At 52.2% G+C, this 24,961-nt stretch overlaps 1 protein-coding gene and 1 pseudogene across 6 annotated transcripts in view; one reads left to right on the top strand and one right to left on the bottom strand.

Moving 5' to 3' along the window:
- The window catches only part of hmces (5-hydroxymethylcytosine binding, ES cell specific), a 252,846-nt gene that overhangs the window by 154,944 nt on the left and 72,941 nt on the right, over positions 1 to 24,961 (top strand). The window lies entirely within an intron of this gene.
- Positions 1 to 24,961, bottom strand: part of LOC147111316 (uncharacterized) — a 53,664-nt pseudogene that overhangs the window by 16,007 nt on the left and 12,696 nt on the right. Inside the window, exons 3-5 of the transcript XR_015079888.1 lie at positions 22,384 to 22,498; positions 10,481 to 10,576; positions 7,594 to 7,878 (exon numbers count right to left, since the gene is read on the bottom strand). The product of XR_015079888.1 is annotated as an uncharacterized LOC147111316 (transcript). The remainder of the gene's footprint in view (positions 1 to 7,593; positions 7,879 to 10,480; positions 10,577 to 22,383; positions 22,499 to 24,961) is intronic.

Below are 24,961 nucleotides of genomic sequence, written 5' to 3'. Positions count from 1 at the left end.
CCCTACAATCCGACCTCCGCCACACTCCAACCCCCGATCTCTGGCCTGCCCTACAATCCGACCCCCGCCACACTCCAACCCCCAATCTCTGGCCTGCCCTACAACCCGACCCCCGCCACACTCCAACCCCCGATTTCCGGCCTGCCCTGCAATCCGACACCCGCCACACTCCAACCCCCGATCTCCGGCCTGCCCAACAATCAGACCCCCGCCACACTCCAACCCCCGATCTCTGGCCTGCCCTACAATCCGACCCCCGCCACACTCCAACCCCCGATCTCTGGCCTGCCCTACAATCCAACCCCCGCCGCACTCCAACCCCCGATCTCTGGCCTGACCTGCAATCCGACCCCCGCCACACTCCAACCCCCGATCTCTGGCCTGCCCTACAATCAGACCCCCGCCACACTCCAACCCGTGATCTCTGGCCTGCCCCGCAATCCGACCCCCGCCACACTCCAACCCCCGATCTCCGGCCTGCCCTACAATCAGACCCCCGCCACACTCCAACCCCCGATCTCCGGCCTGCCCTACAATCCGACCCCCGCCACACTCCAACCCCCGATCTCCGGCCTGCCCTACAATCCGACCCCCGCCACACTCCAACCCCCGATCTCCGGCCTGCCCTGCAATCAGACCCCCGCCACACTCCAACCCCCGATCTCCGGCCTGCCCTGCAATCCGACCCCCGCCACACTCCAACCCCGGTCTCTGGCCTGCCCTACAATCCGACCCCCGCCACACTCCAACCCCCGATCTCAGGCCTGCCCTGCAATCAGACCCCCGCCACACTCCAACCCCCGATCTCCGGCCTGCCCTACAATCAGACCCCCGCCACACTCCAACCCCCGATCTCTGGCCTGCCCTGCAATCCAACCCCCGCCACACTCCAACCCCCGATCTCTGGCCTGCCCTACAACCCGACCCCCGCCACACTCCAACCACCGATTTCCGGCCTGCCCTGCAATCCGCCACCCGCCACACTCCAACCCCCGATCTCCGGACTGCCCTACAATCAGACCCCCGCCACACTCCAACCCCCGATCTCCGGCCTGCCCTGCAGTCCGACCCCCGCCACACTCCAATCTCCGGCCTGCCCTACAATCAGACCCCCGCCACACTCCTACCCCCGATCTCCGGCCTGACCTGCAATCAGACCCCCGCCACACTCCAACCCCCGATCTCCGGCCTGCCCTGCAATCAGACCCCCGCCACACTCCAACCCCCGATCTCCGGCCTGCCCTGCAATCAGACCCCCACCACACTCCAACCCCCAATCTCCGGCCTGCCCTACAATCAGACCCCCGCCACACTCCAACCCCGGTCTCTGGCCTGCCCTACAATCCGATCCCCGCCACACTCCAACCCCCGATCTCTGGCCTGCCCTACAATCCGATCCCCGCCACACTCCAACCCCCGATCTCTGGCCTACCCTGCAATCCGACCCCCGCCACACTCCAACCCCCGATCTCCGGCCTGCCCTACAATCAGCCGACGCCCGCCACACTCCAACCCCCGATCTCTGGCCTGCCCTGCAATCAGACCCCCGCCACACTCCAACCCCCGATCTCCGGCCTGCCCTACAATCAGCCGACCCCCGCCACACTCCAACCCCCGATCTCCGGCCTGCCCTACAATCAGACCCCCGCCACACTCCAACCCCCGATCTCCGGCCTGCCCTACAATCCGACCCCCGTCACACTCCAACCCCGATCTCCGGCCTGCCCTGCAATCCGACCCCCGCCACACTCCAGCCCCCGATCTCTGGCCTGACCTGCAATCAGACCCCCGCCACACTCCAACCCCCGATCTCCGGCCTGCCCTACAATCCGACCCCCGCCACACTCCAACCCCCGATCTCTGGCCTGCCCTACAATCCGACCTCCGCCACACTCCAACCCCCGATCTCTGGCCTGCCCTACAATCCGACCCCCGCCACACTCCAACCCCCAATCTCTGGCCTGCCCTACAACCCGACCCCCGCCACACTCCAACCCCCGATTTCCGGCCTGCCCTGCAATCCGACACCCGCCACACTCCAACCCCCGATCTCCGGCCTGCCCAACAATCAGACCCCCGCCACACTCCAACCCCCGATCTCTGGCCTGCCCTACAATCCGACCCCCGCCACACTCCAACCCCCGATCTCTGGCCTGCCCTACAATCCAACCCCCGCCGCACTCCAACCCCCGATCTCTGGCCTGACCTGCAATCCGACCCCCGCCACACTCCAACCCCCGATCTCCGGCCTGCCCTACAATCTGACCCCCGCCACACTCCAACCCCCGATCTCCGGCCTGCCCTACAATCCGACCCCCGCCACACTCCAACCCCCGATCTCTGGCCTGCCCTACAATCCGACCCCCGCCACACTCCAACCCCCGATCTCTGGCCTGCCCTACATTCCGACCCCCGCCACACTCCAACCCCCAATCTCTGGCCTGCCCTACAACCCGACCCCCGCCACACTCCAACCCCCGATTTCCGGCCTGCCCTGCAATCCGACACCCGCCACACTCCAACCCCCGATCTCCGGCCTGCCCTACAATCAGACCCCCGCCACACTCCAACCCCCGATCTCTGGCCTGCCCTGCCATCAGACCCCCGCCACACTCCAACCCCCGATTTCCGGCCTGCCCTACAATCCAACCCCCGCCACACTCCAACCCCCAATCTCTGGCCTGCCCTCCAATCCAACCCCCGCCACACTCCAACCCCCAATCTCTGGCCTGCCCTCCAACCCGACCCCCGCCACACTCCAACCCCCGATTTCCGGCCTGCCCTGCAATCCGACACCCGCCACACTCCAACCCCCGATTTCCGGCCTGCCCTGCAATCCGACCACCCCACACTCCAACCCCCGATCTCCGGACTGCCCTACAATCAGACCCCCGCCACACTCCAACCCCCGATCTCCGGCCTGCCCTACAGTCCGACCCCCGCCACACTCCAATCTCCGGCCTGCCCTGCAATCCGACCCCCGCCACACTCCAACCCCCGATCTCCGGCCTGCCCTTCAACCCGACCCCCACCACACTCCAACCACCGATTTCCGGCCTGCCCTGCAATCCGCCACCCGCCACACTCCAACCCCCGATCTCCGGACTGCCCTACAATCAGACCCCCGCCACACTCCAACCCCCGATCTCCGGCCTGCCCTACAGTCCGACCCCCGCCACACTCCAATCTCCGGCCTGCCCTACAATCAGACCCCCGCCACACTCCTACCCCCGATCTCCGGCCTGACCTGCAATCAGACCCCCGCCACACTCCAACCCCCGATCTCCGGCCTGCCCTGCAATCAGACCCCCGCCACACTCCAACCCCCGATCTCCGGCCTGCCCTGCAATCAGACCCCCACCACACTCCAACCCCCAATCTCCGGCCTGCCCTACAATCAGACCCCCGCCACACTCCAACCCCGGTCTCTGGCCTGCCCTACAATCCGATCCCCGCCACACTCCAACCCCCGATCTCTGGCCTGCCCTACAATCCGATCCCCGCCACACTCCAACCCCCGATCTCTGGCCTACCCTGCAATCCGACCCCCGCCACACTCCAACCCCCGATCTCCGGCCTGCCCTACAATCAGCCGACGCCCGCCACACTCCAACCCCCGATCTCTGGCCTGCCCTGCAATCAGACCCCCGCCACACTCCAACCCCCGATCTCCGGCCTGCCCTACAATCAGCCGACCCCCGCCACACTCCAACCCCCGATCTCCGGCCTGCCCTACAATCAGACCCCCGCCACACTCCAACCCCCGATCTCCGGCCTGCCCTACAATCCGACCCCCGTCACACTCCAACCCCGATCTCCGGCCTGCCCTGCAATCCGACCCCCGCCACACTCCAGCCCCCGATCTCTGGCCTGACCTGCAATCAGACCCCCGCCACACTCCAACCCCCGATCTCCGGCCTGCCCTACAATCCGACCCCCGCCACACTCCAACCCCCGATCTCTGGCCTGCCCTACAATCCGACCTCCGCCACACTCCAACCCCCGATCTCTGGCCTGCCCTACAATCCGACCCCCGCCACACTCCAACCCCCAATCTCTGGCCTGCCCTACAACCCGACCCCCGCCACACTCCAACCCCCGATTTCCGGCCTGCCCTGCAATCCGACACCCGCCACACTCCAACCCCCGATCTCCGGCCTGCCCAACAATCAGACCCCCGCCACACTCCAACCCCCGATCTCTGGCCTGCCCTACAATCCGACCCCCGCCACACTCCAACCCCCGATCTCTGGCCTGCCCTACAATCCAACCCCCGCCGCACTCCAACCCCCGATCTCTGGCCTGACCTGCAATCCGACCCCCGCCACACTCCAACCCCCGATCTCCGGCCTGCCCTACAATCTGACCCCCGCCACACTCCAACCCCCGATCTCCGGCCTGCCCTACAATCCGACCCCCGCCACACTCCAACCCCCGATCTCTGGCCTGCCCTACAATCCGACCCCCGCCACACTCCAACCCCCGATCTCTGGCCTGCCCTACATTCCGACCCCCGCCACACTCCAACCCCCAATCTCTGGCCTGCCCTACAACCCGACCCCCGCCACACTCCAACCCCCGATTTCCGGCCTGCCCTGCAATCCGACACCCGCCACACTCCAACCCCCGATCTCCGGCCTGCCCTACAATCAGACCCCCGCCACACTCCAACCCCCGATCTCTGGCCTGCCCTGCCATCAGACCCCCGCCACACTCCAACCCCCAATCTCTGGCCTGCCCTACAACCCGACCCCCGCCACACTCCAACCCCCGATTTCCGGCCTGCCCTGCAATCCGACACCCGCCACACTCCAACCCCCGATCTCCGGCCTGCCCTACAATCAGACCCCCGCCACACTCCAACCCCCGATCTCTGGCCTGCCCTGCCATCAGACCCCCGCCACACTCCAACCCCCGATTTCCGGCCTGCCCTACAATCCAACCCCCGCCACACTCCAACCCCCAATCTCTGGCCTGCCCTCCAATCCAACCCCCGCCACACTCCAACCCCCAATCTCTGGCCTGCCCTCCAACCCGACCCCCGCCACACTCCAACCCCCGATTTCCGGCCTGCCCTGCAATCCGACACCCGCCACACTCCAACCCCCGATTTCCGGCCTGCCCTGCAATCCGACCACCCCACACTCCAACCCCCGATCTCCGGACTGCCCTACAATCAGACCCCCGCCACACTCCAACCCCCGATCTCCGGCCTGCCCTACAGTCCGACCCCCGCCACACTCCAATCTCCGGCCTGCCCTGCAATCCGACCCCCGCCACACTCCAACCCCCGATCTCCGGCCTGCCCTTCAACCCGACCCCCACCACACTCCAACCCCTGATCTCCGGCCTGCCCTGCAATCCGACCCCCGCCGCACTCCAACCCCCGATCTCCGGCCTGCCCTACAATCAGACCCCCGCCACTCTCCAACCCCCGATCTCCGCCCTGCCCTACAATCCGAATCCCGCCACACTCCAACCCCCGATCTCCCGCCTGCCCTGCATTCCGACCCCCACCACACTCCAACCCCCGATCTCTGGCCTGCCCTGCAACCCGACCCCCGCCACACTCCAACCCCCGATCTCCGGCCTGCCCTGCAATCCGACCCCCGCCACACTCCAACCCCCGATCTCCGGCCTGCCCTGCAATCATCCGACCCCCGCCACACTCCAACCCCCGATCTCTGGCCTGCCCTACATTCCGACCCCCGCCACACTCCAACCCCCGATCTCCGGCCTGCCCTGCAACCCGACCCCCGCCACCTTCCAACCCCCGATCTCTGGCCTGACCTGCAATCCGACCCCGCCACACTCCAACCCCTGATCTCCGGCCTGCCCTGCAACCCGACCCCCGCCACACTCCCACCCCCGATCTCTGGCCTGACCTGCAATCTGACCCCCGCCACACTCCAACCCCCGATCTCCGGCCTGCCCTGCGATCTACCTCCGCCCCCAACCCCCAATCTCCAGTCTGCCCCATCTCTGGCCTGCCCCATGACCTGCCAATGCCCTCCCCCCTCCAACCCTCAATCTCCAGCCTGCCCTGCAATCCAACCCCTCCCTCCAACCCTTGATCTGCGGCCATCTCCATGATTGGCTGACCTCCTCCAGCCCCCGATCTCGATCCCGCCGATCTTTCCTTTCCTCCTGATTGCCTGGCTCTTTTCCCCCCCACCACCAACAAGCCCCGTTCTCTCCCGATTGCCGGCAGGATCTTCACGTCCCCAGGATTTCCGAGTCTCTCCAGCATTACCGCGCTTGCCCGCTCCCTCCCCGCCTCGTAGTAAACATCGGGGCCATGTGACACCTGCTATTCTACTTCCTTCTTTCCCAGGCCCTCAAAACTGTAGATTTGCTCGCCTCCCTCAATCTTTCGTTCCTCTAGTAGACATCAAGCTTGCTGTCACCAACCACTACTTCTCAATTTATTTTGTCTTCTGTCCTATTCTCTTCAACCTTAGTGGTGTCCTGTGCATTGGGCACACACCTCTCACCTAGTTTTCCCAATCACAGAATCTACACACTTCTGCAATGCACAATTTATAAACAGCTCCTTTTTGAGTTAAGAATGAATACAACAAGTGCAAATCACCGAAGAGCTAGGTTTAGATGAAGAAGGCTCTTCAGCCCATTTGATCTCCTCCTTTCAGAATACCAACCTTAAAGTCTTCCCATTACGACATCCAGCTGTTTTTTTTACATAAGCCCAGTGTCCTCCCTTCACCCACAATTGCTGGCACTGCCTTCAACCACTTAGGCCCCATGCACTGGAATTTCTTCCCTAAACCCTTCCACCTCTCTTCCCTCCTTAAAACCCACCTAATATCTCCTTCTTTGGCTCGGCAACCATTTTTGTCTCTGTGAAATGTCTTGGGACGTTTCTCTAAATTATAGGCACTGTATAAATGCAGGTTGCTTCTGTTGCTGTTTTCAGGTTCCACCCAATTTTCCTCCCCCCTCCACTACAATCCCAGCCAATTTATGCCAGGAATGTGTCTCAACAACCCCCGCCCCCCACCCCAATGGATATTTATTTGCCCCCCTATTAATACAGCAGACAGAGGAATATCATATGAGCTCAATAAACATTTATCCACTATCATCACCAGTAAGAATTCTTAACTTATAATAAGCAAAGGAAACCTTCCCCCACTATTGGAAACATAAAATGCATGTTGCGAAGTAAATGTGCTTTGTACCAACAGCATACTCAATCAACATCACTGAAACAGATTATCTGGCCATTATCACATTGCTGTTTGTGGGAGCTTGCTGTGCGCGTTTCCTACATTACAACAGTGACTACACTTCAAAAGTACTTCATTGGCTATAAAGCGCTTTGGGACGTCCTGAGGTCATGAAAGGCGCGATATAAATGCAAGTCTTTCTTTCTTTCATACTCTATCTACTTGGTTCTCTTTAGTATATACTGCTGATGAGCATGTAAAGATTGACGACAAACTGCTTGCCAGTGCATCGTATGACCAAAATACCGATTTACCTAGGTAATAAAGCAATCTGATAGAAGGGTATGCTAATAAAATCAAGCCTAATAAATGTTTGGTTATTTATTGTGCTATATATGAGACCTACCTTTAAAAGCATCAGTATCGGGATTAAGAAACTCCCATGAATCAGTGCTGATATTCGCCTTATTTAGAACATCAATGAGATTCCTTATTGTCGGATAACATTCTTTTTTTTTCCAAACCATCAGTATTTCCAGTGCTCTGTCTTTGGGACCTGTCATATCCAATTCAATTTTTTGGACAACACTCTTACTCATTCCCATGCCTTCTGTTGCTAGTTTCTTCCACTGAGGGCCCAGATTTCTTGATAAACATTTGAGCTGTTGGGCCGTCACCGTGCTATCCAAATCTGAAACAGAACAAACATTAATTCATCAAACGCTTGAGTAAGTAACACAAACAAGATGGTATCAACTAATACGGTCTTTGGAAGCACCTGCAGATATCAACGCAAGGACTATTACAGGCTCAATGGTTAACGATTTGATAAAGGACATCTTGCTCATTATCTGTGAAATACAGGTAACTCCTGTTACGCTGAACAATATTACAGCCAATGGCCTAGAAATTCACTGGCCTTAGCACCGCTTTTGAGGCGCTAGAGGGCCTAGCGCCGAAGTTATGGCCAGTTTAGAAATTGACAGGGGCCCTAAATCGGCGTTAGGCCAGTAGCGCTGCGCCGGCACCGATGACGTCATCGGTGTGCGCAGCGTCCCGGTTGCCATGGTAACCCGCCCGAACTCGGAAATTGAGTTGCGGCCGCCTCGCCCGTGGCAGCCGCAAGCAACGTTCTGGCAGAGGTGCCTTACAGAACTTTGCGCCGGCGCATTAAAGGCCCCGCGGCGGCCGGCCGCAGCTCCCTCCCCGGACTTCCCCCCCCCTCCCCCCCCGGAACAGAAGCAAGCCCGGCACTTGTCCGAGGTGCCGGGCTCATTTTTAAAAAGATTATTGCGGGCCGCGGCCGGGTGCAGGCAGCTCCTCCTTAACGGAAGGAGGAGGCCTGCACTTCCCGAGCCTGCCGCACCGCAGCGGGCGCCGCAGCGCCGGAATAGCGCCACAATGTGGCGCATGGCGCCAGTTTTGAGGCGCTGAGACCCCTCAGTAGCGCCGGCAGCCGTTTGGGCGCGGCGCTGCTGAATTTTTGGCGCGCGCAGGGGGACTTAGCGCCGGCACTAACTTCCGGCGCTAAAGCCCTCGCTGCGCCAAAACCGAATTTCTAGGCCAATGTGTTTACATTTATAACTGCCCAAGAGGAGTGACTTTTTGATAGGAGTGAGCGCTAGTTGAACCACAAAGCATTGACTTCCTGATATTGATATTGTTGCTATCACTGCAATAGATACAGACAGGTTTACATGCTCTGGATTAAAATCAATACAATATTATACTACGCATGCTTGTGTAGTGCAGCTGATTAATTGCCAGACTCATATAGCGTACTCTCCTTTATAATTTGCTTGCCTTTGTTGTGAAATGTTTGGAGTTTGGAGTTGATAAACTGCTGTCCCTATTTATAATGCTTGTGTGAAGAACTACCAATCTATTAAATTGCACATCTTAAAAGCAGTTTGAGTTTATTTTCTCGGACTACAAGGATACTCATTCACCAGCTCCGCCAATGGCCTAGTGCAGTGGTTTTCAATTTTTTTTGTTTGTGTGGGTCCCCGTGCCAATATTGGCACACTCCCATGGACCTCCTCTCTTCAGGAAAACGCTATCAATTGCCCAAAGGAAAACAGTGCTATCATTGTCAAACAAGTGTTTTATTCATATACAGGAACATAAAGTGGCTGTAGATGGATGTATCTGATTGGAAACCAGTAAGCAGTGGTGTTCTGCATGGATCGGTGTTAGGACCGTTACTATTTACTATTTTCATTAATGATCTAGATGTAGAAATTGGGGAATGATCTGCAATTTTGCAGATGATCCCAAGATATGTGCGAGAGTCAGGACTGTACTAACCTTGTAAACCTTGATCTAGATGTGCTGGGGGAGTTGGACCCATGACTAGCAAATGACATTGAACTTAGTGCAGTGTTATGCATGTGGGCAGGGCGAATGCTGACTACATAATACTGCATTGGATTGAGAACACCCTTAAGTCAAGAAACAGTCTTGTATAACGTCAACATACACCCTTCAGGGAAAAGAACTAAAGCCAGTGACGAAAGAAAGAGATCCGGGTATTCTAGTGCTTGGATCTCTAGAGTTCATGGCCAATGCCGTGAGCCAATAGTTAGAGTGAAAAGGGTGCTAGGGTATTTACAGGACAATACACTGTAAAACAAAGCATACCATTTTGTCTTTGTACAAGACCTTGGTTAGGCCTCACTTAGAATATTCTGCCCAGTTTTGGTCTGGTGGGTGATATTGAGGCTTTGGAAAACGTACAAAGGAGGGCCATGAGATTAATTTCCAGTTTAAAGCATGTTAATTACCAAAATAGGCTCGAAGAGCTGGGTCTCTACACTTTAGAGAAGGGTAGACTTAGGGATGATTTGATCGAGGTTTAGATTGTGTTTGTGTAGACAATTTATTTCAGCTAAATAGGTTAGGGAGGATCAGGGGTCACGATCTCACGTTATGTAAATAACTAGGTTAGCAATTAAGAGGTCATTCTTTTCCCAGAGAAAAGTGGACCTGTGGAATAGGCTGCCAGCTCATGCGGTGAATGCTAATTCGCTGAATTCCTTCCAGCAAGAGCTGGACCTGTTTCTGACTGTGGCGGAGATCACCTTATATAAAAGGGAGGTAATGTATAACATTAATCAGGGCCAGAGTGGTCCCCTAGGCTAGCTTCAGTCATGTAAGGGGGTCAGAGAGGAGTTTTCCAGATTTTTTATTTTCCTAATTGGCCAGGGTTTATATCTGTTTCCTTTGCCTCTCCCAGGATATTGCATGGCTTCCCGGCGGGTTGGAGAATATTGTAATGCACAAGCTGAATTTACCAGTAGGTATTTTCCAATCAGTTTTTTTCCGTCCGTACATATGTTCCATCATTTTTGATGTTGAGGCTGTTGCTTCCTGACCAAGGTCTATTTGTCCTGTAAAAAAAAACACTTGTATACTAGACAGACTCTTGCAACATTGATAATGGGCATTGAATGCTAATTCGCCAGTACCACGTATTGTTTACAAAGTACATTTTTGGGGTCAGTGTATAATGGTGGATGTACAGGATATTGGATGGAAAATCATGTGGGGCATGGGTCCCAACACCCAATGTTTGCTTCCACTGTATGAACTCGTGCCATGATTGCTAATTCATAAAATCTATCCCAAGAACTGCACGAAAAGTCCTGATGCTAGGTTTTCCCCTGTGTTAAGAACAACTAACACTTATTAAAAATAATGTCCTGCTCAGGCCGTGTTCAAGGCTGTACCTACAGCGTACAGCAGCCATATGGGTGTACAGTGTTAAGTGAAGTAAATATGGCCATGTGGAGACCATCCCTGGCCTCCCGGGCAGCAATGTGCTCATGTGCTGATGCACTCTGTCCTGTGCAGCATCGGGTAATTGTGGAGAAGGTTGATGTTGTTGTTGGTGCTGCTGGTGTTGGGCCTCGTTGTGGTCCGATTCCGAGGACCATGTTGAGAGAGTATAAACGGTACCCATGCCGATGGAATAGATGACAGGTGAAGTACAGATGACAGAAGCGATCTGTCAATGGTGAGAGAGGTAATGAGGTGAGAGTGGATGGAGACTTTGGTGGAAACACTTGCAGCCTGCTGATTCTGTTCTGGTAATGCAGTGTGGAGCAGCTTGTGGCTGAGGAAAGTGATGATCTGTCAGGTGGGAGCGGACCCCCTCCCCCCCACCGATCACCGACCCTCCCTCCGCTGATACCCAACTCCCCTCCCGCGATCCCTCCCCCGGACCGACCCTTTGCAACTGAGGCCTACCCACCCGCAGTCAGCCTCTCAAGCTGGCTGGCTGCGGGCGGGAATCTGAGGCCTCACATTCAAATTAGGCCCTGCCTCCCCAAACAAAATTCCAGCCAATGAGTTTAATTGGGTCGCTCACCGCTGCTTGTCGGGTCTGTTCAGCAGTGACAGACGCACCATTAGGAAAGGTGCGTTGCAGTGGGGTGACAGCGGGTTACCGATGTGACAGCTGACACCCACAGACAAAATTCCGGCCCTTGTGTAACAACCTCTTGTGTGGCACCTTATGGAATGCCTTCTGAAAATCCAAATATACTACATCCACTGGTTCCTCCTTATCTACCCTGCTAGTTACACCCTCAAAAAACTCTGATAGATTTGTCAAACACTACTTTCCTTTCATAAAACTGGGTTGACTCTGCCTAATCATATTAAGATTTTCCAAGTGCCCTGTTATCACTTCCTTAAGAATAGATTCTAGTATTTTCACTACTACTAATGTCAGGCTAACTGACCTACAGTTCCCTGTTTTCTTTCTCCCTCCTTTCTTGAACAGCAGTGTTACATTTGCTACCTTCCAATCCATGGGGACTGTTCTAGAATCTACGGAATTCTGGAAGATAACATAAGAACAGAAGAAATAGGAGCAGGAGTCGGCCATTTGGCCCTTCGAGCCTGCTCTGCCATTCTATAAGCTCATGGCTGATCTTCTACCTCATCTCCACTTTCCTGCACTATCCCCATATCCCTTGATTCCCTTAATATCCAAAAACTATCGATCTCTGTCTTGAATATACTCAATGACTGAGCATCCTCAGCTCTCTGGGGTAGAGAATTCCAAAGATTCACCACCCTCTGAGTGAAGAAATTTCTCCTCATCTCAGTCCTAAATGGCCGACCCCTTATTCTGAGACTGTGACCCCTGGTTCTAGACTCCCCGGCCAGGGGAAACATCCTCCCTGCTTCTACCCTGTCAAGCCCTGTAAGAATTTTGTATGTTTCAATGAGATCACCTCTCATTCTTCTAAACTCTAGAGAATATGGGGGAGAAATTCAGTATCGCCCCGTTTAGGCCGCAATTATCGGCCGGTCGCAAAGTTTAGCGCCTGGCGCTTATTATCGCCTCTGACTGCAAATTTGGCTTCTATCACCCCTAGAGGTGATTGGAGCGCTAAATCGAGCGCTGTACACCTGTCTTAAGGTGCAAAGGCCGAGGAGCGAGGCGCTACCTCAGAGCGCTGGCGAAGCTCATGTGATGTCAGTCAGCAATGGAACACAATGGAACACTCTCGGGAGCCGCAAGCCTACATTTCGTTGTACTGCACTTGTGCACTAACAATGACAATAAATATGATTATGATTATGATTAAAGGGAAGGGTCGATCTTGCTCTCCAGCCACACCCTGCTCATTGGAGCCTTGAATCTCGACCTGGAGAGACCTGTGATTACATTTTCCAGCCAAGGACTATGGAAAGGGTGAGAGAACGAGCTCAGCGCTTCAGCGAGCGGGCCTTGGAGGCTCTGGTTGGCGCGGTGGAGCGCAGAAGATCTATACTCTTCCTTGAGAGTGGCAGGAGGCCTTTGCCACGCGACTACAGCAGAGTGTGGAGGGAGGTGGCTCAGCCCGTTTCCTCCAGGAGCATGGTGCCCAGGACCCATACTCAATGTCGCAAAAAGTTCAACGACCTCACTCGGGTCATCAGGGTGCGTGGCTTTTTTTCAATACCTCTCCATCCCTCCATTTCAACCTCTATGGCCAGCGGGTCTTAAAACCCCAATGCCCAACACTCATCCAACACCTATGGTCCTCTCATGAAGCACACATGCACATTCCACAATTTGCATACAGTAAGGGCTATTCAACTATGGGAGGCACATCAGGCAAGACCATGGCTGCATACATTAAGGGCTATTCAATTATGGGAGGCACATCAGGCAAGACCATGTCTGTATATTTAATCAGACACCGTCCTTTTTCTTGCAGGCCAAGCTATCTCATAATAGGAGACAGTCAACAGACGGATGGAGGGCGGCCTCAGCTGCAACCCCTCAGCGATCTTGAGGCACGCATCCAGAGGATTGTGGCAAGCCAGGTGATCGGTCCCGTCGCCCCTGGAGAGGCCGACCCCGTTTGGGACAGCAATGGTAATGTCATCAGCTTTCTCTCCTCTCTCATTCCACTTGTCCCTCACAACACCTGCCTTTGACACTTTCAATCCAACTTACTAAATCGCTCCACTCCTTCCTCCGTTACTGCCCCCCTGTCCTCACACTAAAGCATTCTTGTACCTCCCTGCTTTCTAGATGGTGATTCACCAGCTGAGGAGACGGGCCCTGAAGCTGCTAGTCAGAGCGAAGCCGCAGGCAAGGAGGAAAAGGAAGCCGGAGCATCAGCACCACCCTCTCCCGAGGAAGCCTGAAGTAAAAAAACTACTGGGCACTTGGTCTAAGTGTTAAACAAAGCTTTAATCAACTGTTTTACAACATGGAGATCTAGTTGTGTCCTTCACTAGTTCCTGTTAAAGAATGTCCTGAGCAAGCTGGGCCCATGCCCGAGTATTTATACTCTCCCTGGACAGCGCCGCCAGCAGGCTGCCCAGCATTATTTCATAAGTCATTTCCAAATGAATGACCAGATTCATGTCATTCTTCCCGCCTGAAAGACTGGAAGTCCGGCGGCTTCCTTCTACCGAATTAATCGGACTACGAATAGCCGCAGTCGTTTGGATCTCGATTTGTGGCTGGAAGGCATGTCTCCTCGGACCGTCTCTTGGTCCCTGGGTCGCTTGGTTCATACTGGCGGGCTGGCAGAGCCCGTGTCGCCTTGATCAACCTGAGAGGGACTGGGGAGATCGTGACTTCGGGTGCGGGCCCCCACAGGCGCAGAGCTGGCTTCATCCTGCTCAGTAGTCGGTTATTGACCGGCGCCCTGGCTTCAGGTGGTCATCCCGCGGGGAGCGCTCTGTTCGCCGGGTTGATCCAGCGGAGTAGCTGGCAGATCCCTTGATGTCCCGAGTAGGGCATCATCCTCGGAGGAGCACAGAGTATCGGCGTCATTAATACAGATCCCTTTATCGATTGGATCCGTGGGACCGGTTGGGCAGGGAGCCAGATCCCGAAGTGAAACTGTGGATTCTCGGCCATCAGGGTACCGCACGTACACGTATGTAGGATTGACATCCGTTAGTTCCACTTCGTCGACGAGGGGATCACTCTTGGAGGATTGGACGAAACTTCTGAGCAGCACGGGGCCAGGAGCTGCCAACCATGATGGTAGGGACGTCCCATGAGTGGAGCGACGCTGGAACCTGAAGAATCGTTCATGAGGAGTAACATTGGTGGATGTAGAAAGAAGAGACCTGATGGAATGCAACGCGTCAGGGAGCATAGTTTCCCACTGCTGGTCTGAAAGGTTGTGTGACCTTAGTGCAAGACGAACAGCGTTCCAAATGATAGCGTTGTATCTCTCAACCTGTCCATTTCCAATAGGATGATACGGTGTCGTTTTACTTGTGGCGATTCCCCGTTGGGAAAGATAACTTTTGAGTTCGCTTGACATGAAGGAGGGACCCCGATCAGTGTGGATGAAATTGGCCACACCGCAAAGGGAAAAGACCTGATCGAGGCATTTGATCACTGTGGAAGTAAGCATATTGGGACAGGGGAAAGCAAAGGGAAAGCGTGAATATTCATCCACCATAGTAAGCAAGTAGGTGTTTCGCGTTGAAGAAGGCAATGGCCCTTCAAAGTCAATGCTGAGTCGCTGCATAGGCTGTGTAGCGTGTATGAGCGAGCCATCCGACAGACGGAAGAATTGCAGTTTTAATTCCGCGCAAATTCTACAAGTGGAGCATGTTCTTTTCACGTCTTCCATAGAAAATGGGAGATTTTTAGATCGCACAAAGTGCAACATACGGGTAACGCCAGGATGGCATAAGTCAGTATGAAGATACGCAAGAGTCGAGGTTGACATGGAAGAGCAGAATGCATGCGTGAGGGTATCTGGGGCCACATTCTCTTTGCCGGGTCGATAATGTATGGTGTAGCCAAAGGCGGCCAATTCCATTCTCCAGAGCTGTATCTTGTTATTCTTGACTTTAGTGCATTTCTGGTTATCCAGCATAAAGGCGACGGCGCGCTGATCTGTTATAAGCGTGAAGTGGCGACGAGCAAGAAAATGACTCCATTTACGTACTGCTTTGATGATAGCCGTAGCCTCCTTCTCGACAGGAGGATAATGGAGCTCGCTACCCTGCAAAGTTCTGGACAGAAATGCAACGGGTCGACCACCTTGATTCAAGGTAGCCAAGATCGCCACCCCCGATGCATCGCACTCGACCACAAATGGGAGATTTTCATCGATGGAATGAAGCGTGGCTTTTTCCAGTTGTCGCTTGAGGAGTTCGAAGGCTGAAATAGCCTTTGCCTCCAACAGAAATGACTTCGCGTGAAGCAGGGGCTGGATCTTGTCGGAAAAGTGGAGTATCCACTTCGCATAATAGGCGAACATGCCGGGAGCCTGACGAAGAGAGCCGAGATTCGTAGGAGGAGGGAGCTCCTGAAGCGGATGAAGTCGCTCCGGATCTGGTTCGATGACACCATTGCCCACCCAGTAGCCAAGGATGTTGACTGATGGTACTGATTTCACGGATTTGGATTCATTTAAGGTTAAGTTGCGACAACGGAGAACGTCAAGAAATTTCTGGAAGTTGGCATTGTGCTCCTTCTGGTCATGACCAGCAATGGTGATATTATCCAGATATGGAAACGTGTCCGTTAAGTTCTCCTGTTTGACTAGGCTGTCCATTGCCCGTTGAAAGACGGCCACCCCATTGGTGACCCCAAACGGAAGGCGACAAAACTGGTAAAGTCGACCGTTGGCCTCAAAGGCCGTATACTTCTTGTCAGAGTCCTTTAACGGTACTTGATGATATGCGCGCTTTAAGTCAAACGTTGAAAACACCCTGTAGTTGGCAAGGTTATTGACCATGTCACGATGCATGGTAGTGGGTAGGCATCTAGGTCGGTATACTGGTTAATAGTTTGCGAGTAAGCGATGCCAAGACGTTTCTTGTGTTGCTTCAGAGGATTTTTAACAATGACGACTTGAGCCCGCCAGGAAGATGAACATGGCTCAATGATACCGTCCGCTAGAAGGCGAGAGATTTCTGCCTTGGTAAAGGATAGATCATCTTGACTGAAACGTCGTGATTTCGTGATTTAGTGGCTTACATCGGGGGGAAAGATTGGCAAACAAGGAGGGCTCGTCGAGCGAAGTCGCCGAAAGCGCACAAAACGGTACTTTGGAAATAGTAAGCTCCAGCTTTAACCCTCCAAACTCGAAAGTGAGTCTTTTGTGTTGCTTCTGGAAATCCTGTCCCAGGAGCACATCACTGCATAGGTTTTGAGCACCCCAAGCGGGGTGGAAAAATAAGTATGGCCATTGAGAATAAGGTCGACAAGACAAAAGCCAGAAGATTTGGTGGTCAGTGTCGTCAGAGCCATTGCAATTTCCCTGTCCAAGGGGTAAATACGCAGTTTTAACTTACTGACAGCCTGCTCACTGATGAAGCTGTCAGAGCTACATGTGTCGATCAGTGCACTCAAAATGTGTCCATTTACCGAAACCTTCGTGGCTGCATGGGACAGGCTTTGGGGAAAAACAGCTGTGATGGGAGGAGGGGCAGTTTTATACTTGACAGCTGTAACATTAGTAGTGGTTCTTGAGGAGCAGTTTTATAGATGACAGCTGTAACATTAGTAGTGGCTCTTGGGGAAGGAGCAGTTTTATAGATGGCAGTTGAACCCCTTGCGGGCTTGGAAAACCTCTGCATCCTCATGCGGTGCCCACAATGCCACATGCGTGCAGTCAATGGTGCCGTGCACCATGGGGAAGCCCGCTATCCTCGCAAAGCCCAATGTACGTTCATGCTGTTTGGCCCGGGTCATCAGGAAAGAGATGTACTGGCGTCTCCTTTTATAGAGGGCATTTGTGACCTAACGGACCGCGAACTGGGAGATATTGGTGATGTCCCCAGTAGCTGCTTGAAAGGAGCTGGTGGTATAAAAGTTCAGAGCCACTGTGACCTTCACAGCCACCGACAGAGACATCCTGGTCCTCAGTTGAGGCTGCAGATCTGGCTGCAGCAGGTGGCAGAGCTCAGTGACCACCTCCTTGCTGAAGCGCAGCCTGTGCAAACAATGCTCCTCAGACAAATTAATGTAGGAGAATTGTTCCAGGAATACCCTGGGAGGGTAAGGTCTCCTGTGCAGAGGCCTGTTGGCCCTCCTCCGTCTGGCCATGATTGCCATTCTCTCTCTGCGTCTCTGTTGCCTCCGATTCTGCAGGCGCAGGACGATGCCCCGAATCAGTGCAACCCCCATATCTCTTGGCAATCGAAGTAATGAAGGTCAAATCCAAAAGTACCTGCAAAGTGATGCTCAGTAACCAAAACTACTTCACACAGTGTTGACTCTATGCAAAAGTCTCTCTATCTCTCTCTCAGAATCTCTCTCTCTGTCAGAATGAGTGGTGCAAAAATGTCTACCACAGAAAAAGCCAGGAAGAGGCCACTTTTAAATAGCGCCCCCCAGCCCCTCACTGACTGGGAAACGTTCCAGTCTCCCTGTCGTTGCTTGCGCCAGGCGGAAAGGAGGGGGGGCCACCACTCAATAGCCGGTCCGGGGCACCAACAGGGCATTGCACGCTCGACTGACATCACGATCTGCAGGCGCAGCAGATCGGGGCGGTAAACTTTTGTGCCACCGCAAAACCTCTCGTCAATTTTGCAAGTGGCGCAAACATTGCCGCGCCCAGGCACTAGTTGCTTTGCGCCCCATTAGCGCCCTCTTAGTCAGTCGAGCGTGCAACTAAGGGCTTAGGGCGCTAACGGGAGGCGCAAGCCAACTGAATTTTTTCCCCTATAGGCCTAGTCTACTCAATCTCTCCTCATAGAACATCCCAGGAATCAATCTGGTGAACCTTCATTGCACTCCCTCTATGGTTAGGTAAGGAGACCAAAACTGTACACAATACTCCAGGTGTGGTCTCACCAGGGCCCTATATAATTGCAGTAAGACGTCCTTACTATTATACTCAAATCCTCTTGTAATAAAGGCCAACATACCATTTGCTTTCCTAATTGCTTGCTGTACCTGCATGTTAACTTTCCGTGATTCGTGTTCAAGGAAACCCAGGTCCCTCTGAACACCAACATTTCCCAATCTCTCACCATTTAAAAAATACTGAGATTAAAACCAATGTATCCACTATGTCTGCAGCCACCTCTTTTAAAAGTCTAGGATGTTGGCCATCAAGTTCAGGGAATTTGTCAGCTTTTAGCCCCATTAATTTCTCCAGTACTTTTTCTTTACTAATATTAATTACTTTGGGGTAAAAATTGGGTAGCGCCCCCTCTGGCGCCCCAAAAATGTTAGCGCCCCCATGACAGATTTTCATAGGTAGCGCCCCGAGAGGGAGGAGGAGCGCTACTGGAAGCGCCCCGCGTCGCTCTTGGGGTGCTGCGATCCAAAACCGCGGTGCTACATGCTGCGTTACTGCAGGCCTTCCTCCCCTTTATTAAAGGTGAGGGGCCTGGCACAGCGCGTCCCCGCGCCCACCTGGGCCACCAGGCATCGGGAGTGCCGGCAAACGAGCCAGGCACTCAAGAGGAGTGCCGGGCTCACGGAGAGCAGCCAGCACCCCATGGGGGGGCATCACGGGGGCCGGGGACAGCAACAGGGGCAGGTGCTGGCAGGCGGCCAGCAACAAAAATGGTCGCCAGCCAACTCCCCTTTAACTAGCACCGCCCCGGCCACAGGTAGGCCCCCTGATCCCGGCGGACATAGCGTCTGGCGATAAGTCAGGAGTGCCACCCAATATTATAGCTGGAGCGCGAGCGGGGGGCTGCGCATGGCAATTACCGCATTTAGCCCTCTTTAAGTTCCTCACTCTCATTAGATCCTTTGTTCTCCACTATTTCTGGTATGTTCTTTGGGGGAAAAATTGGGTTGCGTTGCGCCTCCTGTTAGTACCCCGAGGGGGTGCTAACGGGGCGCAAATCCCCTAGCGCCCAGGCACTCCGCCGCTAACGCCTCCTGTGAAATTCAGCAGGAGGTTAGCGGCGGCAGTGGTCGGTAGCGCCGCCCGGCGCTGCGCCTCCGGCGATGTTATCATCGCTGTGTGAAGCGCCCGCACGCGCCTCGGCCGTGAACTTGGCTCGCACCCCCTGACGCTATGTCTGACAAGATCAGGGTGCCGTGTTTGCGGCCGGGGCAGCGATAATTGAAGGGCAGGTGCTGGGCAGCCATTTTTTTTTGGGCCGCCTGCCAGCACCTGCCCAATCTCGCCTCCTCATGCGGGGTGCCGGCCGCGATCGGTCGGGCTGTTTTCCCAGCACCCCGCTCCCCGGTAGTCCAGCAGGACCCCAGTGCGATTTGCGCTAGGCCCCTCCCCTTTAATCAGGGGAGGGAAGCCTGCAGTACCGTGGCGCGACGATATTGAATGGTAGTGCCCCAAGAGGGAGCGGGAGTGCTTCCAGTAGTGCCCTGCCTCCTGCTTGGGGTGCTACTATTGAATTTTCGGCGCGCAGGTACTAAATCTTTTGGAGTGCTAAAAGTAGTGCCCCGGCGAAGTTAGCGTCCCAAAGGGGGCGCAACCCAATTTTTCCTCCTTTGTCTCTGAAGATAGACACAAAGGCCGCAAATTTCCCAGCGGCAGCGGGATGGTGGCATGAGAGCTGGTTTCTGGGTTCCAGACACGCACCTAGCTGCAGCCGCTCTGTAAACGGGATTTTCCCTTGATTGGCCTTGTTAAGCCCGCCCTGCGGTCTTCCCGGCCAATTAACAGGAAGTGGGTCTGATGATATCATTTGATGACGCATCATCAGCCGGTTTCCTTAAAGGGACCACAGCCACATTGAGTTTGACAGTTGTTCTATCAGTGTTTAACAGCATTGAGGCACTGCAAACACTGACAAGCACTGCACAAAGGTGAACGCTTTCACCCAGGCTCTCCAATGACTCCCTCCATATGCTTATGGAGATAGTCACAGCATGCAGGGAGGTTCTCTTCCCTTCCAAGGACAGAAGAGACCTCCCCAGGACACCAACGCAGCCTGGTTGCACATTGCACAGGAGGGCACAAGCAGGGATGTCATCAGGGGTCCCTGGCTGCAGTGGCGCCAACCTTTCAATGATCTCAGTGGATCACAAAACGTTACTGCAAAGCCACACTCAAACTCACCCTGCCATGTCACTCAACACATCCCCATCACTCTGCCTTCCATACCCTTCTCCTGCACATCCTTACTCACGCCAACTTACCTTGCACCTCCACCCAACCCTCTCTATCTACATTATCACTTCCCCATCTCACTAGCCACCCCTCACACTCACCCTCATCCTACTGCAAGCATACCAACTAACAACACACAAGGGTAGGCACTTGAGAGGTTTAGCCAATATCGATGTGAAGATTCTGGTAATGTGCTGTCATACAATTAAATCTATTTTTCCAAAACTGCCCCTTATTGGACATAACAACAGAAAATGCTGGAAAAACTTAGCAGGCCAGGCAACATCTGTGGAGAGAAAATAGAGTCTTATTGGACAGATCTGAGCGCACCTTGAGAAGTGTCTTACTGAGTTCCAGTGAATGCTCAGACATAACTCCCACCCCCACCCCCCCCCACTTTTGTGATGAGCGTGCATGGAATGGCTTGGACATTAAAGAGATGCTTCACGGTGCTGGTGTGGGATGGTGTCAACCTGGCGCATCATGTGGCAGCCAGAGTGGCAGCATCAAGTGGAAGTAAATCTGGCCATGGTGATGCCATCGCTGGCCTCCCGGGCAGCAATTTTATCAGGGGCTGATGCCCTGTGTCCAGTGCAGCATCAGGTGATGGCGGAAAAGGTTGGTGATGTTGGTGTGCCTGGTGATGTTGGTGTTGGGGATGATTGTGGAAGGGTTTGGAGGACCAAGGTCTGATTGTTTCATTGGTTCCGATGTTGCTGGAATAGATGGCAGCTGCAGGTGAGATGACAGAAGCAATGTCACTGGTGAGAGAGGTTCTCCCAATGAGGTGGCACTGGACATACAGTTGGATCTAAAAACTTGTAAGCTAAAGAAATCTCTATATGTATTAAAAATGCAGTAAGCAACATTTTTTGCACTCTGAAACTCACCATCTGCAACATGGCATCCTTTACACCACGTCTGCAGCTGTCAGCTTTTCACAAACATCAGAGCAGACTCAAAACATGCCAGGTTGAGCTGGCGAGTTCCCCAAACAGCGGGTAATCCGTGGGGGAGAATGTAACATTGCAAGGAAACCTCAAAATACTCTTAAATTGGCTCTTAACAAGCCTTTTAAGTAACTGAATTGTATCCCCCGCTGCTTGGTGTCGGGTCAGTTCTGCGCTGACACCTGGGAGACTCGCGTGGAGGTGGGTTGACTGCGGGTTTCCTCCCCGCGGACCCGCCTCCAAACCTGCCCTTTGAGCGCCGACAAATTTGCGGTCAAAATATTTGTTTAACGTCTCTGCCATTTCCTTATTCCCCATTATAATTTCTCCTGTCTCTAGCTCTAAGAGACCCACCTTTACTTTTGCTAATCTCTTTCTTTGTACATACTTGTAAAAGTTCTTACAATCTGTTTTTATATTTCTTGCTAGTTATATTCTATTTTCTCCCTCTTTATCCATTTCTTGTTCATCCTTTGCTAATTTTTAAAACCCTTCAATCCTCAGGCTTACTACTCTTTTATTTCCTCAAGAGAATGTATATTTGATGAGAGTTATGGAACATTGGGGGTGGGGGTGAGGAAGAAAATCTACTCCTATGACCTTTCATTCCTGATTTTTATTAATTTCAAGAAAGATATTTACACTGGTAGATTTTTTTTACTTAACTTGCCAACTCAAAATTTCATGAAAATAGTCTTTAATAAGTAAGATAAGACTTACCTTTTCGATTACTCCTTTTTGTTTGCTTACTTTCCTCCTCGGATTTTAGCTGTGTTGCCTCTTTCTCCTTCATCGCTGAGAGATGTATTTTCTTGGATACCTTCTCCACTGTCCTCTTTTTGTATAAACCAAAAAAATAAAACATTAAACAAATAAACCAAAGGTCTGACAACCCTCTAAACAAAACCCGATCAATCAAATTAAAATTTGGCCCCTTAAATCAATCCTTCTCCACTGTCCTCTTTTAAACCCTAAAAAAACCCTTAAACAAATAAACCCTTTAAATAAACCCGATCAATCAAATTAAAATTTGGCCCCTTAAATCAATCCTTCTCCACTGTCCTCTTTTTAAACCCTAAAAAAACCCTTAAACAAATAAACCCTTTAAATAAACCCGATCAATCAAATTAAAATTTGGCCCCTTAAATCAATCCTTCTCCACTGTGGTAATTATTCCTTGATTAGTAAAAGTATTGTGATTCGTTGTTTGTTAACTGCCTTGGGATATGTGTTGTAATCTCATTGGTAGTTGATGATCACATGATGTGTTGTGGCTACCTTAAATTCAGTCCTTTTCTAGCTTTAGTTGGGACTGGATGTAGAAAGATATGCTGCTGATTTTAAAGTTAATAAAGCCTAACTTTGGAAGGCAAATCTATTCTTTATTTCAATTTATTAACTTTATGTTAGAATGGAGCGATATCTTCAACCAGAACGATTCAAGGCTGACCCCAATTCTGCTGGAGTGGATGATAAATGGAAACATTGGTATTGTACATTTAAAAACTTTTTGGGCGTGTTGGATCAAGAGGCTCTAAATAAGCTGAATATGCTGATCAACTACATTGACCCGGATGTATATAAATATATTTTGCACTGTAAAACTTATGAAGAGGCTACTTCTACATTGGAAAAGATTTTTGTTAAACCAAAGAATGAGGTATTTGCACGTCATCTTCTATCTGCCCGTAGGCAGCAGGTGGGAGAATCTTTGGATACTTATTTACAAGCACTTCGGTGCCTTAGTGTTGACTGTAATTATAAGGCTGTGACGGCTGAAGAATATAAGGATGAATCGGTACGGGATGCTTTTATTAATGGATTACTGTCTAGATCAATTCGTCAGCGGTTGTTAGAAAATAAGACTCTGGATCTTAAAAGTGCTTTTGAGCAAGCTTCTACATTGGATATGGCTCAGAGAAGTTCGGATTCTTATGCTCTTTTTAATCGGCCTGCGACTATGGTTTCGGCAGTTTCGGATGAAAAGGAATTATGTGGACTTAATGGGAGTGGTTTACTAGATTTTGAAACAGTTTCTACTTCGGCGGCCGTTGCCTCTAGGATTCAGAAGTGTTATTTTTGTGGGAATATCCGGCACCCTCATCTGAAGTGTCCTGCTCGGGAGGCTGTGTGTAGTAAATGCGGCAAGAGAGGTCATTATGCACGTGTGTGCAAATCATCAGGTTCAATTACCTTCCCTTCTCCTGGTGTGGGAGGGTCTTCCTCCACTACCTCTTCTGTGACTATTCAGCCTTTAGATAGGGCGTTTATTGCATCAATTTCTGCTGCATTTGCTCATGGCCTAAACAAAGCTATAGTTACGGCTCAAGTTAATGGGTTGGAAGTGAAGGCCCTTATAGATACGGGCAGTACTGAGAGTTTTATAAGTCTTCAGTTTGCGAAGGAGAAGCATTTGAAAATTTCGCCTGTTACGTATCAGGTGTGTATGGCTCAGACGACCCTTATTTCACAAATAGCTGGTTGTTGCTTTGTGAAAATGGTTCTTCTGGGTAATACGTATACTGATATATGCCTATCTGTTTTGCCTAATCTCTGTGCGGATATTTTGATTGGACATGATGTGCTTCAGTTACACGAGTCTCTTAGTCTTTCATTTGGAGGGACTAAGCCACCTTTATCTATTTGTGGATTAACCTCTTTATCTATTCCTCCATTATCACTTTTTTCCAATTTGATGTCGGATTGTAAGCCAATTGCTACCAAGTCAAGAAGATATAGTAGTCAGGATAGAGAATTTATTAATTCTGAAGTTCAACGTCTCTTATTGGAAGGAATCATTGAACCTAGTTGTTCGTCTTGGCAAGCACAGGTAGTTGTCACGACTAATGAGAGACACAAGAAACGAATGGTGATAGACTATTCCCAAACTATTAATAGGTATACTCAATTAGATGCGTACCCTTTGCCTAAGATTGATGAGCTTATCAATAAAGTATCTCAGTATAAAGTTTTTAGCACTATTGATTTAAAGAGTGCTTATCATCAGATTCCTATTGTTAAGAAGGATCAACCATATACGGCCTTTGAGGCTGGTGGAAAGCTGTATCAGTTTTGCCGAATACCATTTGGTGTTACTAATGGTGTTGCTTGTTTTCAACGGGCAATGGATGCTTTTATAAGTGATAACTCCCTCTCTGACACCTTTTCATACTTAGATGACATCACAGTGTGTGGCAAATCAAGGGTGGAGCATGATTCTAATTTTAAAAGATTCCTTCAAGCTGCAGAAAAAGTTGGTTTAACTTTTAACAAAGAGAAATGTGTCTTTTCGACTACT

This window comes from Somniosus microcephalus, chromosome 11 (assembly GCF_052327205.1).
Source record: "Somniosus microcephalus isolate GS21.2 chromosome 11, FLI_Smic_1.0, whole genome shotgun sequence".
Lineage (NCBI taxonomy): Eukaryota > Metazoa > Chordata > Chondrichthyes > Squaliformes > Somniosidae > Somniosus > Somniosus microcephalus.
Note: the sequence above shows the minus strand (reverse complement) of the source record. Positions and strands in the feature narration are given on the sequence as shown.